At 42.8% G+C, this 12,559-nt stretch overlaps 1 protein-coding gene across 3 annotated transcripts in view; it reads right to left on the reverse strand.

Annotated features, from left to right (window-relative positions):
* Window positions 1-12,559, reverse strand: part of MOXD1 (monooxygenase DBH like 1) — a 759,590-nt gene that overhangs the window by 40,609 nt on the left and 706,422 nt on the right. The window lies entirely within an intron of this gene.

A 12,559-nucleotide genomic window follows, 5' to 3' on the forward strand; every position in this document is an offset into this window, starting at 1 on the left:
GTAGCAGCTGCAGTTATGGCATGCACCTCACCATCTGCCAAGCATAAGAAATATTTCCAAAAGGGTGTAGTTGAGTGGTGGACAATCGTATCACCTGAGCCGAAGTTGTTTAATGAGGTTGCAGCTGAGGCAGAGTTTTCTGTGCCTGTGCGCACCAATATGGTGCAGTGCGGTGGTCCCAAATTAGGGTGTAAATCGGGCGCTGCAATGTAAGAATGTGTTGGTGGCCGTGGTAGAGGTGTCAAGGGAGTGATTGCCGTGACACCTGCGCACCACTTGGGGGCCACTAACTTGGGCGCAGTGTTAAGCGTTGTCATGGGGACACTAAAACAAACCTCACTCACTATAGAGGTGGCACTTGAGCGCTCTCGTGTATGGAATGACGTTTTTAGGAAAGACCATTAGGAGTGCATGACAAGAATGCGGTTCCCATGGAAATTGGGCACCCGATAATTATTGATCCGGAGGAAAATAATGAGACATGGCGAGCTTTTTCTGCACAGGAATAAAGTTTAGATTTGCAGAATATGGCTGTGGCGATGCAGGAAGATAGGAATTTTCAGATTGTGCCAAGGACTGTTAGCCCCATGGTACACAAGGTGCAGAGGTCGGTGGTTTGATAGTAATGTAATGTAGGTAGGGCATGAAGTAGGTTTTATTAATGAGGAGGGCATTGATTTAAGAAAACATTTTTGCTGTGAGCCTGAAAATAATAATGTTTTAATTTTTGATATGGCAAAAACAGTAGGGGCAGTTCAGAATAGCAAAGGATTTCTACAGTCCAGGACAGCTGAAGTTCAGGCTGGGTGAGACAACTCTTTTGCACTGAGCAGGGCAGAAGAGCAGGCTTGACCACTGAGACACGGGCTGAGTACAGAGAAGGTAAAATTTCCAGTGAGAGCCGGGACACCCCTTGGTACAACGGCCTGAAGTGATGGCGAGATCCAGAGTGGCTTGTTGATGTCTCAGGAGCATGTTGGAGCTACGTCTGAAGACTTTGGAAGGATGGTATCTACGGAGCAACCATCTACCAGCCGGAACTCTGAAGGCATTTTGCACTGTTCAAGGTTATAGGAGGACATTTTAGATTATGATGAGGGAGGAGTTGTGGAGGAGGGTGAAATTGTGGATGATATTGACACTAATTTGGGTAATGTTCATGTTGCAGGTAGTGGGTCTCTTTCTAATGGGAAGAGGAGTAGTGGTGTGTTACAGAAGTCATTTCAGAAGACGGTCCAGCACGATTGCAAAGGAGGAAGAGAGGAGAAGAAACATGCAAATGTGAACATTCCTAGAGGTGAGAAGCGGGGCATTTCAGAGGAGGGAAGTTCTATTTTTCATATTGTTTCTATTGCTGTTGGTAATAGCCCTGGTAATATTTCAGTGTTGGGAGTAAGCTCTTTGGAAGGTAAGGACATGTGTATTCAGGCGGATTTGGAAGGTGATAAAATACCATGGGAAAGGTTACAAAGTCAGATAATGTGAGTATTGAGAAGTCCTCTGGTAAGTTGGTTTCAGACGAGACTGGCGGCTCCATATCATGGACGTGCCAATGTTGTTGGGGCACATCTCACTCAACAAATGAAGGACAAGATTTGCGGGGGAAATTCATGGATGTTTTTAAGTTGCTTCACAGGGAAGAACAAGAAGGTTCAAAAGAAGAGGAGTGGGAGTTAGCGCGGAGGCCTAAAGTGCCATAGACTATTGAAAATTGGACTTCAGCTTGTCTAACCTGCAAGTGTTTATTGTGAATGACACCCGGAGTGATGTGTGGCTCTTTTTAAATAAACGTATGTGGTTCACAGAGTCAAGATGGATTATGGGGGTTTTGCTGGTTTAGGTATGATGAGAAATTCATAGCCAGGATGGATATCTATCCAGAGAAGGAATGGTGTGAAATTGAAAAAGAGTTTTGCTTGCAATGGCTCTGTACCGCAAAGAATGTCCCGGTGGTGCACACAACTAGTGGCTTGCCCTTGCAACATCAGCCCATTCAGGGGTGTCCCACCCAAGTTGGGGTGGGAAATTTTCCAAGAGGACAGTTTCCACAGAGCGGGGCATGCTGGTCCTTTAATAGTGGATCATGCCGATGACCTACATGTAAATTCAGGCACGATTGCCCCAGCTGTGGGGGACAACATCCAGTGTTTCAGTGCTTCAGGGGAGTGCAGTGGGGATGGCAGGACAATTCATGTAGAGGTGGGGACAGGGGCAGGGGCCATGTGCAGCAAATGGGGAAAAGATCATACATATATTAAACTGGGTATTTTGGAGTACTGGTTAAGGTTTTATCCTCGGAAGATAGAAGCTAGGTCTTTATATTGGGGCTTTTCTGAAGGTTTTTGTTTGTGCTATCAAGGTCCCAGGGTGCGAAGGTGGCCGAGGAATTTGAAGTCAGCACTAGAAAAAACAAAGGTGGTATGAGCCAAGCTTCAGAAGGAATTGGAACTGTGTAGTATTGTGGGCTCATTTGATTTCTTGCCACTACCAAATTTAACAATTGCTCCATTCGGTGTTGTCTCGAAGAAGCAGGAGGGAGAATTCAGGCTTATTCACCATTTTTCGTGGCCTTTCGGTGCATCTATCAAGATTTTATTGCACAGGAGGATTCCATTCCTTATTACGCTTCTGTTGATGAGGCTATCTCCTTGTTGAGGGCTTGCGACATAGGTGCTGGGATGGCAAAATCAGACATTCAGTATGCTTTTCGTCTGTTGCCAGTTCATCCAGAGGACTTTTCTTTGTTAGGTCTGCAGTTTGAGGATGTTATTTACATGGATAGGATGTTGCCTATGGGTTGCTCTGTGTCTTGTTCTCTTTTTGAAACTTTTAGTTCCTTTTTGCAATGTTTTTTTCAATCACAGAGAGGTTTTCACCATGTGACTCACTACCTCGATGATTTCTTTATGGTGGGGAATGGCAGTACAGGTGAATGTCAGAGAGCTTTGGAGTGTTTTCTGTCAGCCATGGAAATCTTGGGGGTTCCTTTAGCTCCAGAGACAACAGAAGGACCTACCCCACTTGTATTCGTTTTTCGGGTATTGAGCTTGACTTTATGAGGATGGAAGTGTGTTTGCCAGCTGATAAAGTTAAGAAACTGATTTCCTTATTGGAAGAAGCAGTGTGTAAACCAAAGTTTGAACTGAGGCAAGTACAATCTTTACTTGCCCATTTGAATTTTGCCTGTTGAGTGGTGAGAGTACTGTATGGTGGTCTTTTGCAGAAGGCTGGGATTTTCAGTTAAAGGAGCAGTGTTGCCACATCATCACATAAGGCTCCGTGCTAGCATAAAGGCTGACTTGAAAATGTGGGTTTCTTTTCTCCTGGACTTCAATGGATGCGCATGGCTTTGGTGTTTTATCGGATGGCTACTGGGCCTCAGGAAATTGGCCTGATTCTTGGAAAACAGCAAGACAGAATATCGCATTTTTGGAGTTCTTTCCACTGGCTGTTGCTTTAACCTTATATGGCCACACATTGGCTAACAGGCGTGCTGTTTTTAATAAAGATAACCAGACAGTTGTAAATTTGGTGAATTCCCAGAAGGCACAGGATAAGAAAGAGTTAAAGATGTTGAGGCTCTCTTTGCTTGAAATCTAACATATTTTTTTAAGGCCAGACATGTCCAGGGAGTGAATAATGATATTACTGATGCACAATCCTGTTCACAATGGCTGAGATTCCGTCAGCTGGTGCCGGGAGCAGATGCACAGAAGACGGCTATCCCAAGGGCACTCTGGGAGCAGGGAATCCGAGGATTTTGCGGTTGATTCAACAGTCAATAGCCTCGTCTACTAGCAAGAGTTATGATTATGCCTGGTCAGAATTTATTCAGTCAGGTGCAGCTAGGCTCGTGGATGGTCCCTTGGTTTTGTCAAACAGGCAAAAGGATGAGGTTCGCTTCATTATGAAGCAGATTGATGCAGGACTTTCAGCAGTTACTATATCGAGTAAGATGTTGGGTATTTCTTTCTATGGTAAGTATTTTTGAGGGTTATGACTTGATGGAGGGAGAGATTTGTAGACAATTTGTTGCATATTGGGCTAGGGAGGGGGGAGCAAGGGTTGATAGGAGATGTCCTGTTACTGTTCTGCTATTACGGGACGTTATATTCTTTCTATCAGGAGTTTGTTTTTCATCTTGGGAAGTTGCACTAGTTTCATCATGCATGTCATGACTATACCATGGTGCATTCAAGGTGTCAGAATTGTTGGTTCGAAAGGTAAGGCTATTTTGTTACGTTCTAATGTTTGCATGCTGGACAGAGGTCTAAAGCTCTGGTTGGCTGTGCCCAAAAAAGATCAGTTGGGCAGGCGGCAGGAGGTAATTTTGCAAGAGTCCGCCCCCAGTTTGTCCTTTATATTGTTGGGCTTTGTAACCTTTGTGCCTCCTAACTTGAGGTATATATTCATTGATCAGGACGGGTCATTCGTGACTTCTTTTAAGTTAATTTCAGTTCTACGGAAGACACTTGGTAACTTGGGTAGGCCCCCCCCCCCAATATTATGAGACCCATTCCTTTCATATTGGGGCTGCAGAGAAGCAAAAAGAATGGTGAAATCTGCTAAAGTCATTATGAACATAGGTCACTGGAGGTTGCAGTGTTTCAAACATTACATGAGGCTGAGTCCCTCTAAGCTTTATTAAGTTGCTGACTGTTTACAAAGTTGTTTTTTAGGGTTAATTTTGTTTATACTTTTCAGGTTGTGTTGTGGGCCCGGAAAGTACAGGCTCTTCAGTTTGGAAGGGCATTCCTTTGTTCATCGTGCAGTGAAGCATGCTGATTCTCTGCATTTTGGTCGTCAATTGGATTTGGATGGGACTCGAGTGAAAATATGGTGGAGGGGGAGAAGGATACGATGGGACAAATTGTTGAGTGTGCTTTCTAAAAAATTGGCTAAAGGAGTTTGGCCAGATTTGTTGGTGTTGCATCTTGGGGAGAATGATCTTGTGTCTCTGTTGGGTATCGATATTTGGAGGCCATTAAATTGAATTTGCTTAGACCTAAGAAGAGGTGGTCAGGTACTCATATCTTGTGGACAGAGTTGGTGTCTAGAGAAATTATAGAGGAGCACTAAAGTTTTTCGGGATTGAGAAGCAACGTGTGAAGGTCAATAGAGAAATGAAGGGTTTTTGTAAAGCACATGACAAATCAGTTTCACAGAATGTAAAATAGTTTATGATGATTGGTCCTTGCACAGGCAGGATGGTGTACATTAATACTTCTTGGGTAATGAATACTACTTGTTAGAGCTCAGACTGAAGATTGCTGACCTCTTGGGTGAGAGACTATGGGATAATTGAGTACTTTAGGTATTCTGGTTCAGTTTTACGGCTGGTGGGGCAGGAAAACGCCTGTGGGTTTTCCTGATTGGCTGATTTTGTAGCCAATTCTTGGTTGGGAGGGGGTTACGGAAGCACAACAATGGCAGGTCAGGGATTTTTGAGAAGGACCAAAGGGATGGCAGGGTGCGGGTAACTACATAAGGTGGAGAGCAGATGGGCACTGGATTTTTTCGATTCAAGGTTGGGATAGGAAGGGGCATTGCTGGGTGATAAGATTTTATAAGAGGGTGGGGGTGGGGTTTAGGAAGTGCCAATGTATTAGTGAGGTCATTTTTAGTTTTGTAAAGCTTTAAGCCGAGGTTTATTGTTTGCCAACCTGTTCTATTAAAGTAGAATTTTACCCCTTTAATTGTTGTGAGTGTTGTGTTTTGTGCACCATTCTCACCTGATTTCTCCCAGGCATAATTGCTGGTAGCAGAAACCCCCATCTCCACCAGAATATTCGTCCATGGTGACAGATTAGTTACTCAATCTGGGGTGACTGGTCCGCACCAAGGCCCATATTTATGCTTTTTTAGCGCCGCATTTGCGTCATTATTTGACGCAAATGCGGCGCAAACTTACAAAATACAATTGTATTTTGTAAGTTTGCGCCGCATTTGCGTCAAAAAGCGGCGCAAACCAGGCGCTAAAAAAGTATAAATACGGGCCCAAATCTGGTGGAGTTTGAACTGTGAAAGACTGCCATGGAAAGTGTGCCAATTTTTTACAGAAAGTATAGTAGTGTCCCCCTTTTGCATGCTGTGAGGCAGCAAGCATGCACAACTCCCTAATATATCAGAGAGGCATAATAGGTGCATATTGACAATATATCCCCAATTTGGGGGGGTCATTGCCAATGTACGAATGAACAGAGGAATATAACTGTTCAATGGGGCATTGGTGGAAATTACAGCAGAGATTTCATCTCTCAGAGTGACTCCTCCCATAACTAAGAAAGGCAAATCCATAGAAAAATCTTCACCACTAATCAAAGAATCCAAAATGCAGCAAATTCCACCACCAGTATGGAGGAGAACTTACAATCATGACACAATCATGGACCTTCATGCATAATGCTGTAAAGCAACAATGTAAAGCAGCAATAATTTGGCTGACCAATAAATAAGAAGGTCTGTTCATCCAGTGCTTATAAAAAGTTTTACATACAATATTTAATTTGTTCATGAAGAATAAAAACGGTAAAGGTCAAATGGTGGGGCTTGTGCACAAGTTTCAAGGCAATGCGTTTTTGGCAAAATAGAAGGTGCACAGATTCAGCTGACATAGAAGTGTGGATGAAGCAGAAGTTGCTGCTCAATGGTATTTTTATAATAGGTTTTAATAATTCTCAAGAGAAAAGAACTCTCGGCGAGGATGTAAATTTATCTGAAAAGAATTCAATGAAGTAAATGTTTACCGGGAGGAGAGTAAATCAATTGATTTAGTTCAGGGTATGAGAGAGCAGTCAATGTTTTATTCACAGAGATTGAGTCAGTGAGTCTTCATCAGAATGTTGACATGTTCAGTGTAATCGTCACTACATTAACTGAAGAGTGGGAGCAGAACTGAGCAATGTAGAAGCAAATAAAAAAAAAATGTGTTACAGTGTAGAAAACCCTACCTTCTTTGGAATCGGACATCAAGGTGTATATACTGTCAGATGTTATTTGAGCTTAGGATAATAACTTTAATTGAATGAGAAAAAAATCTAATGTGTGGTAGGCAGCAGATAAAGTCGTCTCATCTGTGTCCCACTGTAACTATGATAATGTCCCTTTTTACATCAGTCCCAATAAAAAATGAAACAGTTAGGAGCACACTGCCTCACACTCCAGCACACAGTTTGCCCCACTGCATTATGGTACATGCAGTACAAAGTCATGCTTACGTAGTCTGTAGTTTTTCACCTTAGTGGGTGCAGCTAGTGCTGTATTTCTCTAGACAAATCTCTAGACACATATTTCTTGGTTTACATCAGTAGTGAGCAGCAGGCTTTTTTCTGGGGTTGCTGCAAATGCTGCCAAAATCACCTCAGGTCTCAGTACTACTGACTGGCACACAGGTGCATCAACCAAAGCATGTCAGCTTGCTGGCTCAAGGAAGCCTTTTTAACAGGAAACAGTTGGAAGCACACTGCCTCACACTCCAGCATGCAGTTTGCCCCATTGCATTAGGGTAAATGCAGTACAAATTTGTGCCTACTTCATCTGTAGTTAGTTTTTTCACCATAGTGGGTACAGCTAGTGCTGTATTTCTCTAGACACATGTTTCTGGGTTTAGCCCTTCATCAGTACAGAGCAGCAGGCGTTTTCTGGGGTTGCAGGAAATGCTACCAAAATCTGCGCAGGTCCAGTACCAATCACTGGCACACAGGTGCATCAACCAAAGTTTGTCAGCTTGCTGGCTCAAGGGAGCCTTTTTAAACAGAAAGAGTTGCGAGCACATTACCTCACATTCCCTCATGCAGTTTGCCCCATTGCATTATGGTAAGTGCAGTAAAAATGTGTGCTTGCTTCATCTGTAGTTTTTCCGCTTAGTGGGTTCAGCTACTGCAGTATAACTCTAGACACGTGTTTCTGGGTTTAGCCCTCCATCAGTAGAGAGCAGCAGGCTTTTTTCTGGGGCTGCTGGAAATGCTGCCAAAATCCTCTCAGGTCTAAGTACCATTCACTGGCACACAGGTGTATCAACCAAAGCTCGTCTTCTTGCTGGCCCAAGGGAACCTTTTTAAACAGGAAACAGTTGGGAGCACACTGCCTCACATGCCAACATGCAGTTTGCCCCATTGCATTATGGTAAATGCAATACAAATGTGTGCTTACTTCATCTGTAGTTTTTCAGCTTAGTGGATTCAGATGGTACAGTATAGCTCTAGACACGTGTTTCTGGTTTAGCCCTTCATCAGTAGAGAGCAGAAGACTTTTTTTCTGGCGTTGTTGGTAATGCTCTACTACTTCTGCTCTCAACTGATGAAGGGCTAAGCCCAGAAACACATGTCTAGAGATAACAGCATTATCTGCACCAACTTTGGTGAAAACACTATAGCAACTTTGAAGTAAGCGTTCTGCATTTACCAGGATACAATGGGGTGAACTGTGCTGGGATGAGAGGCACTGTGCTCCCTCCCCCTCGTGTTGAAAAGTCTCCCTTGAGTCAATGTGCTGACAAGCTCATCTGGAATACACCTGTGGAGTGGTACTGTGACCTGTGAAGACCTAGGCAAAATTCAAGCAACCCCCGATTACGTTTCTCTGCTCTCTACTTCTTCTGTTCTCTACTGATGAGATGATGGGCTAAACCCAGAAACATGTGTCTAGAGATAACAGCACTATCTGCACTAACTTTGGTGAGAAACTACAACAACTTTGAAGTAAGCGTACTGCATTTCCTAGGATATAATGGAGTGAACTGTGCTGTGGTGAGAGGCAGTGTACTCCCTCTTGTGTTTAAAATGCTCCTTTGAGCCAATGAGCTGATAAGTTCACCTGGGATGCACCTGTTTTCTTGTGGAGTGGTACTGTGACCTGTGAAGAATTGGGCAGCATTTCAGCAACCCAGATTACTTTTCTCTGCTCTCTACATATTCTGCACTCTACTGTTGAAGGGCTAAACACAGAAATACATGTCTAGAGATAACAGTACTATCTGCACCAACTTTGGTGAGAAACTACAGCAACTTTGAAGTAAGCGTACAGCATTTACTAGAACACCAGAATAAAATGGGAAGAACTGTGCTGGGATGAGGGGCAGTGTGCTCCCTCCCCTCTTGTGTTCAAAAGTCTCAGTTGAGCCAATCAGCTGACAAGCTCACCTGGGATGCCCCAGTGTACCTGTGGAGTGGTACTGTCACCTGTGAAGACTTGGGCAGCTTTTCAGCAACCCCAAATTACTTTTCTCTGCTCTTTACTACTTCTGCTCTGTACCGATGAAGGGCCAAACCCAGAAACAAGTTTCTAGAGATAACTGCACTGTTTGCTCCTACTTTGGTGAGAAAGTACAGTAACATTGAAGTAAGCATACTGTATTTACCAGGATACAATCAGGTGAACAGTGCCGGGATGAGAGGTAGTGTGCTCCCCACCCCCTTGTGTTTAAAAGGCTCCCTTGAGCCAATGAGCTGACGAGCCCTCCTAGGATGCACCTGTGCCCATGTGGAATGATACCATGCATTGTGAAGAATTAGGTGTCATTTCAGAACCCCCAGATTACTTTTCTCTGCTCTCTACTGAAGAAGGGCTAAATCCAAAAACACATGTATAGAGATAACACCACTATCCGCACCAACTTTGGTGAGAAACTACATCAACTTTGAAGTAAGCGTACTGCATTTACCAGAATACAATGGAGGAACTGTGCTGGTATGAGAGGCAGTGTGCTCCCTCCCCCCTTGCCTTATAAAAAGATTTTTTTTTTTTACTTAAGGGTACAAAGACTAAACAATAGGTCATGAGTTATGGCCACTTGATTCATCTACCTCTCATTCTCCTGCTGATAATGCTGAGACTCAGTCACAGCTCAACTTATGCTAATTATCAGACAATGAAAACATTAAAATGCCCTGACTCACTAAGGGCTACATGTACGAAGGTTTTTGCACGTCGCAAACAGCAAATTGGGCTGTTTGCGATGTGCAAAATGCAATTCCCTATGTACAAACACAGTTTTGCGATTCAGTAAACTTTTGACTGAATCGCAAAATAGGATTGCGACTCGCAATTTGGAAGGGGTGTTCCCTTCCTAATTATGACTCGCAGTCCCATGTTTGATTGTTTTGTGACCGTGAATGCGGTCGCAAAACAATCGCAGTTAGCACCAGTGTCACACTGGTGCTAACCCATTCGCAAACGGGAAGGCGTCCCTATGGGACCCCTTCCCCTTTGTGAATGTCACTGAAAACATTTTTTCAGAGCAGGCAGTGGTCCTACGGTCCCACTGCTTTACCTCCATCAACCACCATATCCCTTGTCAGCTGCAGGTTCTGCAGACCTTTGTTGACATGTATTTAAAAGCTACACTGATATGGTTCTTAGAGAGCCTGTCAGCTTAGCACCAGCTGTCAGCTCCAGGGAAAGCAGACAGCACAGTTTTAGTGGTGAGGGAGAGTAAAAGCACAGTTGACTGTAAGGTTGGTGCTAGGAGGCCAGGTATTATGACTGTGTAGGTGGGGGAGAGGAGGAATCGAACAGAGGTTTTTGTGAATGGGTGGCAGAGTACCGAGATTTTGTGCTTGAGCTTTGGAGGGGAAAGTAAATGAAGAGGGTGGTGGGGTTAGGTGACAGGAGACCAGGTGCATTTGGAGACCAGATGCATTTTCTATAATATTTGAGAGGGTTGGAAGAGGGTAATGCTGAGGGTGACGTGGAAGGGTGTCAGGATGCCAGACATGATTTATATTTTGATTAAATTTGGATGGGGGAGAAGCGGGGTGGCCTGAAGGTGGTGAGGGTTAATTGGCAGGATACCAGATATAATATGGGACATATGAACCCTATATCTCACCTACCATGCACAGCTGATGAGAGCCCAGGGGTGAATCGGAGAAGATATAGATAATATAGAATTATACGTATGTTTACTATCAAAAAGAGGATGTTTTTCACTTCAGGGTTCTGAGTGACATCATAGAAATCTCGAACTGTCTCTCATTGCATGTATTAGGTCATATGAAATCCTTTGGTTAACTAAATCTCAATGACATCACAGTTACTGATTTAAAATTTAATGTATTAAATCTTGCAACATTTAGCCCAATAAAGGTTCATCAAAAAGGAAGCAAGTACAATTTTGCCACCGTTAGACAATACCAGAGAAATGTTCATTGTTCATGTGTCACTCCCTTCAGGCTAACGACTGAGATCCACAACAACACTGTACCATAGGTTTCTATTTGAGATCAGATAATCCAAAATTTATTTAATGGCTGTCAGTGCCTCTTTCAAAATACAGACACAATAGAACATTTCTTTTGTACAAGCATCATAACTCTCACAATACTACATCTTCGGAAGTATCTATTTTCATTTGTGCATAAACATAAACTATACATTTTTATTTTGGGTGCATCTCATACTGTTTCAATGTCTGTCCAGTTTGCCGCAGAGATCGTGACACCTCTTTTTTCATATATGACTATGTAATCTTTGACAATCAGCTAACATCCTGCAGATCTACTCTAATTAAAAAAAATTATTAAGGGTATACCCTTTTCAATGATCTCACAAAATCATGTCATTGCTTTTTGATTTTCCATTGACATCACCAAGGTTATGTTATCTGTGTAAGGTAACTTCTCTGTTTCGATTATGCTTGAATCTTTTCATAATATTAAGATGTTTTCATGCTGCCCTTAGGAAGTTTATCAGAAATCATCTGACAGTCAATCAGGATCCTAAAATAAATAATGCACCAGTGAGAAGATGGACTGTAAATAAAGTGGTAGCATAATGAATTAATGGGCGAGAGAAAGTAGTATTATTTGTTTGTATATAGAGCATTACCATCACCTAGATGTGGGAGTTTGAGTGCTTGAACAGCAGTTCTGAAGTTGCTTTCTCGAGAAAATTACTTGATGTTTTGTTTTTTTGTTTGTAGAAGAGAGGGCTGGTACCAGGCCACATTTGTTTTTTGGCAACGTTTTCCTTCAGGGTGATTTGATGTCCAGGGTGAATCCACGTGACTTGGCATTTAGTTAAAGTTGCCTTTAAAGTCATCAAGGTTCATGTCTTTGAGCCAGTTTTGGAATGTGTGTTGTTTATAGATCTTGGTAGATAACAGGAATTTTTGTCTTGGTTGGGTAGAGCTTCAGCTAGGGACTGGACATCCACATCTATGTGACATGCAAGCAGTGTTTGAGGCATTGTATGTCGGAAGTGGGGAGACATTCAAATAGTGTTTGTATATATGATCAATGTACAGGTTGAAAATGGAATTGTCCTTTCTATATGGCGGTGCTTCTCTTCAGGGGTCTCTGAGTCACTTGTCACTGTATGTCATTGTCATCATATTAAACCACCTTAGGTAAAGTTGTTTTACCTGACATTCTATCTAAGTATCTATCTCAAACTAAATTAAAGTCCGATGTTACAATTACTCCGCAAAGGCTAATAAGGTCTTTGTGAAGGATAAAAGGAAGGATTCTACCTTAATATTTGCCCCATGCAGGGAGATTATTGTAACTTCTTTCCCTCCAAGGCATCTTTGAATGAACCTTCTTAATATTTTATAGTGTTC

Source organism: Pleurodeles waltl, chromosome 5 (genome assembly GCF_031143425.1).
Source record: "Pleurodeles waltl isolate 20211129_DDA chromosome 5, aPleWal1.hap1.20221129, whole genome shotgun sequence".
Classification (NCBI taxonomy): Eukaryota; Metazoa; Chordata; class Amphibia; order Caudata; family Salamandridae; genus Pleurodeles; species Pleurodeles waltl.